Below are 17745 nucleotides of genomic sequence, written 5' to 3' on the forward strand. Positions count from 1 at the left end.
AAATTGGACGACAAAACAAATATTTTAACCGTGAATAAAGTAGGAAAGGTAGGCCTAAACTGCAATAAGTCCCTGCTCATCTTACACTTGCTATGATGGTTTGCAAAGAGTATAAAAAATAATAGGTTAAATTACACTCAGAGCTTGTGTACATTGCATCTCTGTAGACCGTTAATAATTGGCAATAACTATTTGTAAAAGTTTTAATGATTTCCTTTTTGTTTATGATTTGTGTAGAGAAAGTTATTTTGTGTCACGTAAAAAGGAATTGTCATCTTAGCATTCCTCATTTGCCCTATTGATTGTAAACGTTTCCTGTGACTCATATGATTATTTGTACTTATGTGAATGATTTTTTATTATTCTAAATAGAAATGCTTAGAGAGTGTCTCCCTCTCTCTCTCTCTCTCTCTCTCTCTCTCTCTCTCTCTCTCTCTCTCTCTCTCTCTCTCTCTCTCTCTCTCTCTCTCTCTCTCTCTCAAGGAATATAAAGGAAGTTAGATACCTGGAAAACATGTCAAAAGAGAATGAATAAGCTAACATACCATTAACTCAGTGAACAAAAACTGTACAAAATGTAATTTTCATAAATCAGAGGCTAAGATAAAATGCTACAGTAATATAGTGATGAAAAACATGTACATGTAAAATAAAAAAAAAGGAATAAATGAACGTGAAAAGTCCGAAAAATTCAAATTTTAACAGTATTACATCAGATGAGACTTAAGATTTTTATTGAAAATTTTATACTACTACTACTACTAGTAACAAAGAATCTTTGCCCCTACATCACAACAGGAGAGTATCTGACCCCCTTCTCTCTCTCTCTCTCTCTCTCTCTCTCTCTCTCTCTCTCTCTCTCTCTCTCTCTCTCTCTCTCTCCCCATCAGCTTCTTTCTTTGAAGAATACCAAAAATTGTCTTGGGTACCAAATTCTCTCTCTCCCTCTCTCTCTGAAACAGCTTGTGGTAAGATTTATGGAGAAAATATATTGGAAATAATTCCACAGAAATAAGTCAGTATTTGGTGCCATATGTATTCTGTTCATTTTACAGACTAGAAAAATTCTTAAGTAAAAAACCTCCTAAATATTATGGACCATGATTTCAGTGTTTTTCAAACTTATTTTCCAAGGTAATTTTAACAAAAAAATGGAAATATTTACGATTATAATCCTAGCATTTTCCAGAGTATCCCAAAATGTTGTATCTATAATTATAGCACTTTCTAAGAATTCTGAAATATTTTTCAGGCATTTTCTAAGGTAATTTTAAGATTTTAAGAACATTCCGAAATATTTTCAAATATAATCCTAGCATTTTCCAAAGTATGCCGAAATATCTGATTATGATACTTTCCAAGAATTCCGAAATATTTTCCAAAGACATTTTAAAATTTCCAAAGATATCGAATTTGTTTTTATTTCCAAAGAAATCGAATTTTTTTTATTTCCAAAGAAATCGAATTTTTCTTTTAATTTCCAAAGAAATCGAAATTTTTTTCTTATTTTAAATTATCAGAGAATTGTTAAATATTTTTTAACAATGAAATTTTCAAATAATTCCGAAATATTTTCTAACAAAATGACAGAAATTCCAAAGAATTCCGAAATTGCCCAAGAATTTTAGCATTTCCCCAACACTGAGTAAAAGCTCCATCACTGGCCGCTGTCTTTACGTTGGCACAATAAATTCTCAATCACTCATCTGTATTAAGTCGACGCTTTTAGTGTCTTTCCCGTAATATTTTTTCCTTCCTTTTTTTTTTATTTTTGTACACAGGTCACTAACCCTTTTCACCCTTTCTTTGTAATCGCTTGATATATCCTTTGGTGTTGCATAGCAACTTAATTGGCTGCCTAGATTTTTTCTTTTTCGGAATTTTTATATTTTTTTTTTACTTGACTTTTCTTTTGGTTTCGAGAGAAAAGAAGAGTCTCTCTCTCTCTCTCTCTCTCTCTCTCTCTCTCTCTCTCTCTCTCTCTCTCTCTCTCTCTCTCTCTCTGAATACTAAAATTTATCTTAGACACGAAATCTCTCTCTCTCTCTCTCTCTCTCTCTCTCTCTCTCTCTCTCTCTCTCTCTCTCTCTCTCTCTCTCTCTCTCTCTCTCCGCTTGCTTTTGTTCCTGATGGTGACGCCCGTTTTGCGTTCCCTTCACTGATCAGGTCACAGGGTATGCCCTAGATAGACCTGGATATTTTTTTGTCGTAGAATTCGACGTCTTTTATTTAAAAATAAATGGTTTTATTTTGTCGTAGAATTCGACGTCTTCTATTAAAAAATATTTTATTGTGTCGTAGAATTCGAAGTCTTTTATTCAAAATATATTTTATTTTACCTTCACTGAACACGTTACAGGGTATGATTCAGATATTTATTTGTCGTAGAATACAACGTCTTTTATTAAAAAATATTAAAGATATCTTGTTTTGTCGTAGAATGCAACGTCTTTTATTAAAAAAATATTAAAGATATTTTGTTTTGTCGTAGAATACAAGGTCTTTTATCAAAAAGATATTCAAGATTTTTTTTTGGTCGTAGAATACAACGTCTTTTATTAAAAAAATATTCAAGATTTTTTTTTTTGGTCGTAGAATACAACGTCTTTTATTAAAAAAATATTCAAGATTTTGTTTGGTCGTAGAATACAACGTATTTTATTAAAAAAATATTCAAGATATTTTTTGGACGTAGAATACAACGTCTTTTATTAAAATATATATATATATGGCCATGTGACACCAGCGAGCAACGTTAACTTTAGTACTCTCTGTGAACATTGAGATTTCCTGTTTGACATCGGGACGGTGTTTGGTATCAAAGTAAAATTTCAATAACTGTCAGTACGTTGTTAAAGGCTTTGACTTAATTCCCTTTGTATGGCTTTTAACAAAGTAATGTCTTTTATTCTCATGATTTTGAATTTCCCCTCGGTTATTTGTACAATTTCTGACATGTTCTAAAATTTCCTTTACTGTTGTTTGACCATTAGATGGGAAATATATTTTTGAAAATTTGTTTTAATATTTTTGACGTTGAGATATATTTTCAGAAGAGAGAGAGAGAGAGAGAGAGAGAGAGAGAGAGAGAGAGAGAGAGAGAGAGAGAATTTAGATATTCCACATGTAAGAAGCTAACGAATAAGACCTATTGAGTTTCATTAGAACAGTGTCTCTATAACTGTTTCACCAAGACTATGTTTTTTTCCTTCTGATAAAAAGTTATTTAATCCTTTGTTTATTTTAAGGACTTTCTAAATATTTCAAAGGGTGCTTAGTCTTTGACAAAGCACTTATGTAAAGCCTGTGGCTTTCTTTGTAACGCCAGTATATAGTTGCTTAAACAGTGCTTTAAGAGTATGTTGCTTTGAAGATTGTAATACAAGGGTTTATTTAATACAAGCACCTTCCCTTAGAATCTGTTACACGCATTTATGAATTTAACACTATTTCTTTGGTTTCTGTAATATCTAAAATATTTCCATTTGTATTTACATGAAGATTACACATTTCTCTTGCGGTATCAAGAATTGAAGGCCGATTTATGACAAGAGATTTTGAGGTTACACCTTCCTTATTCAGAGGTTGAACCCTGCTGTTGTTACGCTTTTCCTTGAACTCGAAGTGTAACTGTTTCTTTAGGATTCCGGAAATGTCTTGCGTCTGACAATCTTAACTTTGATAGGTTTAAGGGCCTTGTTATAGTGAAGACTGATTAGTGCTATCATCTCAGTCACATGTTACCTACTGTAGATTGAAACCTGGTAATGGTATGTATAGCTCTCTCCCTCTCTCTCTCTCTGACTACCGGCTCTATGTGGACTTCTAATTTGATTGATTTATTTTTTTGAATTAACCTTGTGATTTCATTGTATTGGATACGGGTTCAGCTTTTCGACATTTAGGGTCAAAGATTTAATTTGCCCTTAGGGAGATAGTGCCACGCCAGTGCACTTCACGTGGTGCTCTTTACCTTTACTTAACGTCCTTTGCAGCGTCCCGTCGACCCCTACCTGCAACCTCTTTCATTCCTTTTACTGTGCCTCTGTTCATATTATCTTCCTTCCATCTGGCTTTTCACCCTCTCTAACAATTGTTTCACAGTGCAACTGCGAGGTTTTCCTCCTGTTACACCCTTCAACCCTTCTTATTGCCAATTTCCCTTTCAGCGCTGAATGACCTCATAGGTCCCGGCGCTTGGTTTTTGGCTTAAATTCTCTATTCCAATTCCAGTTCCAAAGATCTGATGTCTAAGGTCATGATCCACACTTTTCCCTGGTAAGTAATCTTAGGGGTATTATATGTGACGGTCCCTCTGGACCTACTCTTGGGATTCATCACCTGCTTTTTATGGGTGATTGGTCTTTGGTCTCTTGAACGGCAAATTTTGATAAGTTAACCGTCACAGATTTTCAGGTCAGAGGCGGAGTTCATCGCCATCTCTATTTTTACGGCTGATTGGTCATTTCATTTCTCTGAGGCTTAGAGGGTATAAAGGCGCAAACTTCCCTACTTGACTGGTGAAGAAAACGAGAATTTGACTTAGGGAAAACGAGAACATTGTGTGGGAGATGAGGAGCTGTGAAAAACGAAAAAGGAGGGAATGGAATATAGAATTTAGGCTAATGGCTAAGCGCTCGGACCTGTGAGGTCATTCAGTGCTGAAAGGGATATTGAGAGTAAAAAAAAAAAAAAAAAAGTTTTAAAGGTGTAAGAGGAGGAAACCTCACTGTCGCTCTATGAAACAATCGTTAGGAGAGGGTGGAGGGTAAGATGGAAGAAGGAAAACACGAACAGAGGTACAGTGAAAGGAACGAAAGAGGCTGCAGCTAGGGGCCGAGGGGATGCTGCAAAGAACCTCAAGCAATGCCTACGGTACACCACGTGAGGTGCACTGACGGCACTACCCCTCCTACGGGGAAGACGTAAAAGAAGGATTTAGTGAGTGCGCCGCAAGGTCCGCGTTAACAGCGAAGAGGGAAACACGGAGAAGGAAGCGGAGGAGGAGGAGGAGAATAAAAGGGAGTTCTTTCTGCTTGGATCCCCAGAGTAAGGGTTATTTATGTAAAGGAGACGGCGGTAAAACGGGTGGAATGGTTTGGGGGTGAAAGAAAAGTAGGTTGTGTATGGGAGAGACGAAGGAAGGGGGAGGGGGTGCCGTGGGTGGTCTAGGTAGGCCCAGCTCTGGGTAATGCGTTAAGTTTTCCCAGAGAGTTTAACGCTGATTTATCTCTCATCGATCGCCCCAGGACAGAATCATCATTCAGGAGTCGGGAAGGCTAAAGGCTGCCCGAAAGGAAAGTCTGTTCTCTCGCAGCTGTAGGGAATATTTCTTTTTTTTCCCTGTCTATCTTTTATTGTGGGCCTTTATTTTTTAGGATGCTGTGTGCGATCTTATGCTGAGTGGGGTGCCTTCACGCTAAGCCTTGCATTTCTAAGTGTTTGACTATTTGGAAGTACCGCCATATTTTCTTGACGTTTTTCGAAGATCATATTTTTCTGTGGTGATGTATGCGGGATATTACGCCCACGGCCGCCCTTGAATTTGTGCATCTATACCTTTAAACCCGTGGGACTTGTGAGTATGTAGGTGCTTCAGATATGTTAAGATTTTTGTGAACTTTTCCAAGCAATTAGGAAAAACCACATGCCGATGTATTGGAACAGTGTATTTACAGGAATTTTTATTATCAAGAAATTTTCGTGAAGATGGTACTATGAAAATTGGCTTTATTACCTTTTATTTCCATTATGAATATGTAATTTCACGTATACATTTCACGTTCGAACTAAACTATGAAATTTTTTTTTAATCGTATGCCTTTTCTTGGTTCTACAGTATATCCCGGAAAATTCCCTCTTCATTATATATTTGAAGATCATGGTCCCATTATCTTAGAGTTATTTATTTTGATATCATCATTATTTCTGTTCCTCCGTATTTTAAGTATCTTTTTCTTTTTATTCCCTTTATAATTTTTATCTCTATTCTTCTAACTATGGACTTGACCATTTTGATGCCAGAGTTTTATTCTACTTTTCGATATTTAAAACAGGTTAGTTCATCACTGTATTCTGATTCCCAGTTGTTAAATGAACGTATTTGATCGTTCTTTCTGAAGGATGTTACTTGACCTCTTGCTTTGTTTTTATCCTTTCGCTGTTGGGGAATCTTCTGACCTCTTGTTTACAAAGAACTTTGGCTGACTTCTTATTTCGCTTTTATCTCGTTTCCTTGTTGGCGGATAACCTTATTTTTTCGTATTTTTCTTCCACTGCCTTGTTGCATTGTTTTCTCTTAAATCATCTATCACTATCCTTGTTGATGGTCTGGGAGAAGAATAAAACCAGTATGCCTAGCTTATTTGCAGGTACACCAGGTAAACCTGTCGTGTACCGATGTTATTACACGTATTGGACATGGTAGGATCAAGAAACAGTACGTTGGGATGGATAATTGAACAGGCGTGCCATGGAAAATCCAAGAAGTCTGTGTTTACATACTTCCTGTTTGTTTTTTTTTCTCGGTTTGCGGTTTTGTATATTTAGATTTTTCTGAATGCGATCAGTTATTATAAGAACGAGATTCTGTTCATATACTTTATTTCCTTAGTTATTTCGAACTGTAGTTAGTATGATACTGATACTTTATGTAATGATAATTGATTTATTTCTCTGAAATTTGCTTACAGTATGCGTATTTAGTATTTTTTCAAGTTCACACTAAGTATAGATTTATATTGTCATCATCACCGGATTGTGACTTCGGTAACTTGGGACAATTTTGAAACTTAGTGCTTGGAAGATGTATGATAATTATAATGAAACGAAACTTCCTAAGTGTTACATAACTGATTGTCACACCAGCTCCCTTTTCCCCAAGATAAAAAACTCAACTTTGAGTAGAAATACAACTGTCCTAACCTAAGTGAATTCGTCTTGAGTAGAAATACAACTGTCCTAACTTCGGTGAATTCGTCTTAATATTTGAGGCCAGTAACAAATTTGGTGAGTGGAGTTATCAGAAGTGTGATTGTTGGTAAGCTTTTCCCGTTTTCCTTAGCAGGATGGCTCCAGAAAAGAAAATCGGAAAAGTGTAACTGCAGTATTCATACTTGACTGACTAAATCGTGGACGTATCTCTTGTAAAATAAGCCTCCTCAACGCTTGACACTTCTTACACAGAAGGGCATACTAAGGCCCTTTTTTTCTGCTACCCCTGTCACATCTCCCCGCCTCGGCCCCTAGCTGCAACCCCTTTCAGTCCCTTTACTGTACCTCCGCTTATATTCTTTTCCTTCCATCTTAATTTTCTCAACCCTCTCGTAACAGTTGTATTATAGTTCAGCTGCGAGGTTCTCCTTCTGTTGCACCTTTAAATAAACCTTCTTTACTCCCAATTTCCCTTTCAGCGCTAAATGACCTCATGGGTCCCAGTGCTTGGCCATTGGCCTAAATATCATATCCCATTCCATTCCTCCGTTCTCAATCCTTTCCACATAAGCAAACTATCTTAAAACACCTATCCATCCTTTTACCAACTCTAACCCTTTTACCTCCTCTGCTGATAGAAATTCATTTCTCGCTATAATGTGGTTCGGATTCCACAATAAGCTGTAGGTCCCGTTGCTAAGTAACCAATTGGTTCTTAGCCACGTAAAATAAGTCTAATCCTTCGGGCCAGCCCTAGGAGAGCTGTTAATCAGCTCAGTGGTCTGGTAAAACTAAGGTATACTTAACTTAACCTCTTCTGCGTAACTCCATATTTCTCATCCTTCCAGTTCTTCTTATGCCGTATCTTTTGCGTAGAGAAATTGGCAAACTGAGCAACTTTTGAGATCCAGAGGAAATGTTTTTATTCTTTTATTCTGCCGTGTTTTGAATATTGTTCCGGAGTTTGGTCTTGAGCCGCTGACTCGCATCTTAAATTGTTGGGCAAAGACTTGAGATCTGTTTGATTGCTTATTCTTCTATTTCTGTAAAATTTGTGTGATTTTGACCATCAAAGCTTTCCATCCATACCTACCAAATTTTTGTGTGGTTATTTCTTATATATATATATATATATATATATATATATATATATATATATATATATATATATATATATATATATATATATATATGTGTACATATATATATATATATATATATATATATATATATATATATATATATATATATATATATATATATATATATATATATATATATATATATATATATATATATATATATATATATATATATATATATATATATATATATATATATATATATATATATATATATATATATATAGTCATATATATAGTCATTTTTTGTGTATGCGGTTCAACGCCATACTGTTTGTAGAAGCTTTATAGCAGCTGTGAACAAATTATGGAATAATCTTCTCAGTCATGAGAAGAATCTTTGTATCTTTTGAAGTTAAAACTCAAGCAAATTCTATTTTGTTTAATTGAGCAAACGGGCATGAGTTTTGTTTCATAGTTTCAACTTTCCCTTATGGAGTTTATTCTGCACTTGAGTCCTTTACCATACGAGACTAGTTTCCGCTGTTGAAGCCGTTAGTTAGTCTTGTATTAGCCAGGGGTGTTGCTTGGCTAATGATGATATTGTAATATTGCGTCAGGAGTTCTTTAATTTTTTTTTTAGCAGCTTTAACATTTTTTATTTCTTTTGCATTATTATTATTAGTTATTGTTTTCGATTTTTTTGGTGTGCTTCACTATATGATTTTATTAGCATATGTTAATTAGTTAAAAATGCCAGTGTTTTAGATTTTTTAAGACTGAAGTATCTCTCTCTCTCTCTCTCTCTCTCTCTCTCTCTCTCTCTCTCTCTCTCGTTGCTGTATTTACAACCTCCTTACCTTTATTCTTCCAGGCTACACGAAAACGGACGAGGCCCAGATGTGATGTTCCTCATTTTTTAAACGGATTCCTTCGGTTGCTGGCGTACTGACGTAGCCGTAAGTGTTATGGTGCCACTATAAATTTTATTTTATTTTTACTGACGCGTGTAGAATTTTATATCCCGTTGTTTAAATGGAAGGGAAGGTAAAAAAAGGTATGAAATCCGAATAAAAAACCTGGTTCGCTTGACGGGGAAAACTTGCGATGGAATGGAAAATGTTTCCGTTTGTATAAATGTCTTCTGTGTTTTATCGCAGCGAAAATTGCTTAATACAGCAATGGGATTGAAGTGAAAAATGCGCAATTCGGTAGTGGGGTTGAAGTGAAAAATGCGTAAAACAGTAGTGGGATTGAAGTGAAAAATGCGTAAAACAGTAGTGGGACTGAAGTGAAAAATGCGTAAAACAGTAGTGGGATTGAAGTGAAAAATGCGCAATACGGTAGTGGGGTTGAAGTGAAAAATGCGTAAAACAGTAGTGGGATTGAAGTGAAAAATGCATAAAACAGTAGTGGGACTGAAGTGAAAAATGCGTAAAACAGTAGTGGGATTGAAGTGAAAAATGCGTAAAACAGTAGTGGGATTGAAGTGAAAAATGTGTAATACAGTAATGGAATTGAAGTGAAAAATGCGTGGTACAGTAAGTAGTGGGATTGAAGTGAAAAATGCATAATACAGTACTGGGATTGAAGTGAAAAAGGCGTAAAACATCAGTGGGATTGAAGTAAAAAATGCGTAATACGGTACTGGGATTGAAGTGAAAAATACGTAATACGTGGTGGGACTGAAGTGAAAAATGCTTAATACAGTAGTGGGATTGAAGCGAAAAATGCGCAATACAATAATGGGATTGAAGCGAAAAATGCGTAATACGGTAATGGGATTGAAGTGAAAAATGCGTAATAAAGTAGTGGGATTGAAGTGAAAAATGCGTAAAACATCACTGGGATTGAAGTGAAAAATGCGTAATACTGTACTGGGATTGAAGTGAAAAATACGTAATACGTGGTGGGACTGAAGTGAAAAATGCTTAATACAGTAGTGGGATTGAAGCGAAAAATGCTTAATACGGTAATGGGATTGAAGTGAAAAATGCGTAATACAGTAGCGGGATTGAAGCGAAAAATGCGTTATGCAGTAATGGGATTGAAGCATTTCAAATGAGACTCATTCTTTTACGCGTTCGTACTAGTGTTGTTAATCATCTTAATTACTACCAATGCTACTAAAATAAATTGTACTTTATAAGATTCTTAATCATCTTATTTGCTGCTATTAATGCTAATATTAATTGCACTTCATCAATCATTCCCACTAGCACTAGTGATAATAAATTTATGGTGTTTCAAGCTAATTTTATCCCTCCTTTGCTTGCCCTAATGCTACTACTGCTACTTCTACTCTTACTACTACTAATGATTTAACAGCTACCACCTCTGCTAATGTTAAATCCATTACTACAACTTGAACATCATGCAAAAAATTCCATTAGCATCGTTTGACAAGACCCGACCATTGTTTTCAAATAAAAATTCGAACAATTCATCGATCTGGATCTTCCTGTAGATGTAGCGCAGGAACAGGCCTCTTTTAAGGCTGTCCCTTCTTCATCAAGTTTATATATATGCCACGGTTTGTTGCAATTTGGATCAGACCCAGTTCGCACAAGGCTGCCTGGTGGTAACGACAAATTGAAATTTATGAAGCGGGTCGGATTTCCTTACAGGCTGGAAGGGATAGTTAGCATATTCAGCACGGCATCAAAGAGGCTTATATATATATATATATATATATATATATATATATATATATATATATATATATATATATATATATATATATATATATATATATATATATATATATATATATATATATTATATAGTATATACATACATACATACATACACACACACACACGGTTATATATGCTAGCCTGTAGTCACTTTTAAACTCCACCGGTTAGATCTACAACTCTTTCATTTTTTCCTTGAGTGTTTGATTATATATATATATATATATATATATATATATATATATATATATATATATATATATATATATATATATATATATATATACACATACATACATACATACATACATACATATACACACATATATATACACATACACACATATATATATATATATATATGTATTTGTGCGTAAATGTATCTTGTAGTCGTTACAACGCTAAAACTTAGCGTTACATCGCCATTCCTATCACAAAACTCATTACAGCAAGCCCTAAGGTCTAAGCGGCTTAAGCGGAGATATGGAAACCGTCTACATCATATATTCATATAGAATGTTTAAAACACAATTTCCGGTAGCGACAACTCAGAATTTTCGTTACACAATAACGAAGATAGTGTGGTCGGGGTGTGGTTGTTAGGTTGGGTGGTGGGGGGGCGGGGAGGGGGATACAATTGAATCTCAAGTGGAAACGAAGCTTGTATGTGACGTTAAGGGCATCATGTATCTCCGTAATCGCCGTGGTATGGGATGTTACGTACTCGCGAACTTGTCATTTGTAACCCATAGAGCTTTAAACGTCTCGTTGCTCTCCGGAGATTAGTTTTCAAGACGTTTTTATAAAAAGATGGCTAATATCTTTTTCGTCCTTTGGAAGAATTTTTTTTTCCGTTACTTGCATTACTACCATTTTACTATTCTCCTTGCTTTTTAATACATTTTTATATATTTATTAATTTATTAATTTATCTTTTCTTTCTTAATAAGTGAGATCTCTTTTTTTCTGTTTTTCCCTTTACCTCCGCTTACTTCTTCCTAATGAACATCTTATTCTTTGGAAACTTGAATTTCAAGTCAACGGCCCCTGTGAGCTTGTTCCTTATGAATTGGGTTCTTCTTCTTCTGAATAATAATAATAATAATAATAATAATAATAATAATAATAATAATAATAATAATAATCACATTTGTAGGTCCGTGGTCCGCTGCTAGTCTGCAGCTAATCATTTTGCTAGTTGTAAATAGCTACCATCGTCGGCTTGGTTAAGAAAAAGGGCATGGGGCCTAGCAGGACTTGCTAAAGACCCGTAAGTCTGTACCTCTGCATTTTCCTTTCAAAAATGGAAAATGACATAAGGTACAAAGATGAAATATATGTTCATCTCTCTCTCTCTCTCTCTCTCTCTCTCTCTCTCTCTCTCTCTCTCTCTCTCTCTCTCTCTCTCTTAGGACTTAAACAATCTTCCGATTCAGCAGGGTGCTGAAATTCACATCAGGTTTCAGCAAATCCAATAGATCCACATTTGACTGGTAACGTCTTCTGTCGATATTTCATTGCAGTCTGCTTCAGGGATACGGAAGGTATAATTCCCCTTTTCTCTTGTAATCCTTTCCCCTTTCTACTATCTCTCACCATAAACTTGTCTTTTTCTCTCTATCCCTTCCCTCTCGTTAACCTCTCACTTATCATTTTCTATCTGAGCTCCCCTCCCATCTCCCTGTCCTGATCCCTCCCTTCGTATTCTTTTTGTAATCTTCCCCCCCCCCTCTCCCTATGCACCACAAGTCCTGTGCCTTATCTGTCACTTCCCTCTCCCTCGAAATACACCCCTCTCTCTCTCTCTCTCTCTCTCTCTCTCTCTCTCGTAGATGTTCCCCTCTCATGGTTCACTTATTTCCCTGTTCTCCCTGTAAGCTTCCCTTTCCCATGCTGTCACTCCTCCCCCTACCTTCTGCTTCCGCCGAACCCCTACCCGCTGTGTTCATCCCCTTCCCTTATTTCCCCTCTCTCGTCCCACACTCGTAAACATGAAACTACTTCCACCCCTCCCCTCCTCCTCTCCCTCCCCCCCTCCCCTCCCCCCCTCTCCTCTCTCTCTCCTCTCCTCCTCCTCTCCCCTCCTTCCCCTTCCCCTCCCCTTCCCCTCCCCTCCCCTTCCCCTTCCCCTTCCCCCCCCCCTCCCCTCCTCCTCCCCTCTCCATCTCCCTCTCCCCCTCTCCCCTCCCCCCCTCCTCCCCCCTCCTCCTCTTCTGCCGAAATGTTAAGAGTCGTGTTTGCGTTTCAGATTGGATTGTCCCCCATCACTCAAGTATTTGGCTCCATTGCCGGTGTTTTGACTCCATCGCCCTGATATATGAAAAGTCAACTTGGCAAAAAAAGTACTGAAAAACCTTATTTCCGGTGGGTTTGTGCGTAGTGTTTCTCTCCCGGTTGACACAAAGTTACCTCGCGGCCATTTTAATGAATCTCTCTCTCTCCCCATCCCCTCCCTTGTAAAGGATGGGCAGGTTCATTTGAAAAGCGATGAATGGATGGGGTAAGACCACTTTATGCCGGGCTTTAATTAAATGAGAGGGGGTTTGAATGGCCCCGCTTCGCAAATGCTCTTCCCCGCGGATAACGGTCTCGATACCCCGCGCTGACTTTTGCATTGTAAAGTTGATCGCCGTTTAGTTGTCGTTTTGCCCCGAGGCTCGGCGCTTTATTGCTAGGGAATCTGGTTTCAGTAAATCCTTAGAATTTGGACAAGAGCTTTACAATACTGTATTGTTTGCTGAAACACTTTCATTTCAGGGTGAAGTCTTATTATTTGTTAAGCTTATTTGTGTGATTTACATTTTCATTTCGGAAGAAGTCAGTTTCCTGAAAGGAGATAGTCTTAAAACTATCTCCGTAACTGCTTCATCATGAATGAAGCTTCTGTTATAGGAAACCTCCTTAGTTTCATTGTTTCGGTCTCATGAACAGTTTTTCTTCACAACATGTTTTTTTTTTCCGCAAATTCCCTTCATTTTTCTCTCAATTGCCCACTAAGAATTCCTAATGAAATGCTCTTTTCGTCAGCTTATTCCCATATATTCTTTTAACCTGACCTACCCACCTCGAAGCTCTTTGGATCCACCCTATTACTTTTTTCTTTCTTTTTTTTTTACACCTTCTTGGGTCTCTTCATTTATAACTCTCAACTCATCTCATTCCTAACACGACCTAATAGATCATTATTTAATAGCTCTTATGTTTTCCCATTTGCTTACAACCATAATTCCGTTCCTTGCGTTTCAACTTCCTCAATTGACACTTCAGTTTCATTCTATAACTTGCCTCTCTTGCGTTTCCTACTGCACACGATTCACCTTACGTCTTATTTTGCCATCATGTATACATTATCTCTTATATATTATATATATATATATATATATATATATATATATATATATATATATATATATATATATATGTATACACGAATGCACAGAACCACTAACATCGTCATGCTACTTGACTAACATTTATCACGTCATCTTCAGAGCTTTCCATTAACTCTCATAAATCTTAGTCGGGCTAAATTTTTTGACATAGAGTTTTCCTCTCTTAAAAAAAAAGAAGACCTTTTAAACCCTTCACCAATCTCATCAGCGTCTCTTAGCTATAACTTTGCAACTTCTGCTGCAGACAGATGTCACTGAACTTCCCTGTCTCAAGCTTCTGTAGTCTTCATCCTCATCAGTTTTGCTTAATTTCGTTCATTTAGATTTTGGTTTTAGTTTTCTGTAAAAGAAAACTGTTGTGTCGGCTTTGTCTGTCCGTCCGTCCTCAGATCTTAAAAACTACTGAGGCTAGAGGGCTGCAAATTGGTATGTTGATCATCCACCCTCCAATCATCAAACATACCAAATTGCAACCCTCAAGCCTTTGTAGTTTTTATTTTATTTATGGTTAAAGTTAACCACAATCGTGGTTAAAGTTTCATGGGCCACGACTCATACAGTATTATGCCGAGACCACCGAAAGATAGATCTAATTCCGGTGGCCTTGATTATATGCTGTACAGAAAACACAATTGCGCCGAAGAAACTTCGGTGCATTTTTTACTTGTTTTACTTGTTTATTATGTCAGCGTCAGTTTCCCAGGACAGTGTCCCCTATACTGATAATTGGACCTTGTTCTTAATTGCATATTTACCACACACACTGCCCCCTATACTTATGATAATTGAACCTTGTTCTTAATTGCATATTTACCTCACTTTGGAGTAGTTCTTAGCCCATGGCCTCAAGTCTGCAGAAATGAAGGGGGGAGAGAGAGAGAGAGAGAGAGAGAGAGAGAGAGAGAGAGAGAGAGAGAGAGAGAGAGAGAGAGAGAGAGGTCAGTGAATGCAAGAGGTACAGCACATAGAAAAATGTTGCCTTCAAGTAAGTACCTCACGTGTATGGGGATTTAATGATAATTATTTATATATATATATATATATATATATATATATATATATATATATATATATATATATATATACACATACACATATATATCCATATACATATACACGCATACACCTTCAAAACTTACACAAACACCTACACATACACATATGCTGACACAAACTCCCCAAACATAGAACAAACTGTAGTTAATCAGATGGACGAACCCCCCCAAGGTATTTATGTCAAGTAATCCGTAACTCTTCCGAAAAATTGCATTCACGCGACCGTCCTAATCTGAGCCCCAAGTCGGCCTTGTAATTAGCAGGCGGATAACAACAACGCCAACAAGAACAACAACAACAACAAAGTTTCTAATACGTGCTGCGGTTGCAAAATATATTTTTATCATCGTCGCCTGTGGAATGAAAAATTAAATATTACCTTTAGGTGTTTCCATGCGGCTACGGGTGATAAATAATGAAATTTAGCAGAAGGCAAAAGCGTTTGGTCGTGTATGAATGTATTATGAGAAGTATGAGGTGGCATGAAAAAAGAAAAATGAATTTATGAGTAAAATGTTAAAATGTTTTTCACCTTGGAATAAGAAGATTCATTCGGAAAAAGGAAGAGATTTCGCCATCTTTCTGTCACTACACACACACATATATTTCAGAAAATATGGAGCAATTTTAAAGGACACATATATGCATTTCATAGCTTCAATGCTTTAAGATGTGATGAAAGAATTTATGGAGTCAGATGGAAGTAGGTCGAGAGACTCGAGGTAAAAAATCTTTGTGTTCAACAAATAGTTTGATTCCTCAGCAATATTGCCAGTCAGGTGATCTCCGAAGTGTTATGTATATTCGTGAGTACGTGCGTTAATTTGATCTAGATTACGCCAAAATCTGCCTAAAAGTGAGTTTGATCGTTCATTAACGTGATAGAACGCAGTTGTCTAGGACGTAGCTTTGGAATCCAAAATTAAGAGTTTGAAATCTCTGTTTTTATGGGAGAAATTGAACTTGTGATTTTTTAACATGATTTTCTAATCATTATGAACTTTTGAACTGGTGTGGGAGATAAAGTCAACCTCTGAAATATTATTGTTTTGTCATGTTACGTTTGCCATATCTTGGCTATGCATTTTACACTTTCCATTATTGTGTTTTGCATTTCATATATTTTTGGGAGTCTTCTATCATGTTTAATTCTTCCGACAGATGTCTGTGGACAGATGTCGGTGGACAGTGTGACTGGTTCGAATAACATGTGGTAGACTGTTTTTTTGACATGACTAATTATTGATTTGGGGAGTATGCGTGAGTTTGGATATTTTCAGGCTATTAGCCATAGTTACTTCTTTAAATGTTTTTGCAGTTCAGAGTTTAGTTATCTAACTCGATATTTCATTTATTATGCATTTTAATCTTTGCTTTGTTTTATTCATTTCTTGTTGGGTTATTTGAATAATAAACCTATTTTTGTAGAAACTATTGCGTTTCTTTAAATGGTCCATTTAATTGATTTGGTGAGAATGAGTGAGATTCAGGTAGAGATACGATACACGGAGAGAGAGAGAGAGAGGCGATACACGGTGAGATGAGAGAGAGAGAGAGAAGATACACAGAGAGAGAGAGAGAGAGGTGACACGGTGAGAGAGAGAGAGAGAGAGAGAGAGAGAGAGAGAGAGAGAGAAAGAGGAAAAAATAGATGTAAGGGTTATCGTGAGCACGTTCATACGCCTCCGTTTCATGAATAAAGATCATATCAAAAAGTGTTAATTCTGTGGTTACACATACATATATATACACATGTTAATAAATAAAATATATATATATATATGTATCTGTGTGTAATATATATATATATATATATATATATATATATATATATATATATATATATATATATATATATATATATATATATATATATATATATATATATATATATATATATATATATATATATATATATATATATATATATATATATGTATATATGTAATGTGCATACATGCAGATACACATACATGTTTAAAGAGAAAAGAGAGAGAGAGGTCCATACCGCTGTTATGGAAGCGTACTTATTCAAATTTTATTATTGGAAATTCGCCTTTTGACTTTTAGGAAAGGTCAGTCATAACTTATTCTCGGTTAGCCTAATGGAAGAGCTTTGCTACCCATGAATATACATTTTAAACGACCCATATTGATACAGGTATGAATAAAGCTTCCACGGTATAGATGAAGATGATAAAATTCTAGCCATTTTTTATAACTGCAAATATATTTTGCATATATACATACATACATACATATATACATATATACATATATATATATGTATGTATGTATTTATATAGCATTTTCAATAAAAATAAAAATTTTTACAAAAACTAATTAGTGTTTTCATAAAATTTTCAATTTTTATTGTAAATGTTTTATATATTTATACTCATTAACAGTTTTTTGTCATTTTGTATTTTACTTATTTTCTATTTTTATAGCCCTTTCTCAGACCTGTGGAGGTTTGGTTATGTTAGTGTAAATCTGGTGTGTTTTTTGTAAATTGAAAAGGCAGTGGTCCTAATAATCTAATAACCTTTTCTAGCCCAGACCCGAAAGTAATGATAAGGAAAGGGA

At 35.8% G+C, this 17745-nt stretch overlaps 1 protein-coding gene and 1 long non-coding RNA gene across 2 annotated transcripts in view; one reads left to right on the forward strand and one right to left on the reverse strand.

Annotated features, from left to right (window-relative positions):
• LOC136831497 (5-hydroxytryptamine receptor-like) overlaps window positions 1-17745 on the reverse strand; it is a 239806-nt gene that overhangs the window by 53638 nt on the left and 168423 nt on the right.
• Window positions 8598-17745, forward strand: part of LOC136831498 (uncharacterized) — a 243293-nt gene continuing 234145 nt past the window's right edge. The window contains exon 1 of the long non-coding RNA XR_010850909.1: window positions 8598-8974. This is a non-coding gene — a long non-coding RNA (uncharacterized lncRNA). The remainder of the gene's footprint in view (window positions 8975-17745) is intronic.

The sequence above is a fragment of the Macrobrachium rosenbergii genome, chromosome 48 (genome assembly GCF_040412425.1).
Source record: "Macrobrachium rosenbergii isolate ZJJX-2024 chromosome 48, ASM4041242v1, whole genome shotgun sequence".
Classification (NCBI taxonomy): Eukaryota; Metazoa; Arthropoda; class Malacostraca; order Decapoda; family Palaemonidae; genus Macrobrachium; species Macrobrachium rosenbergii.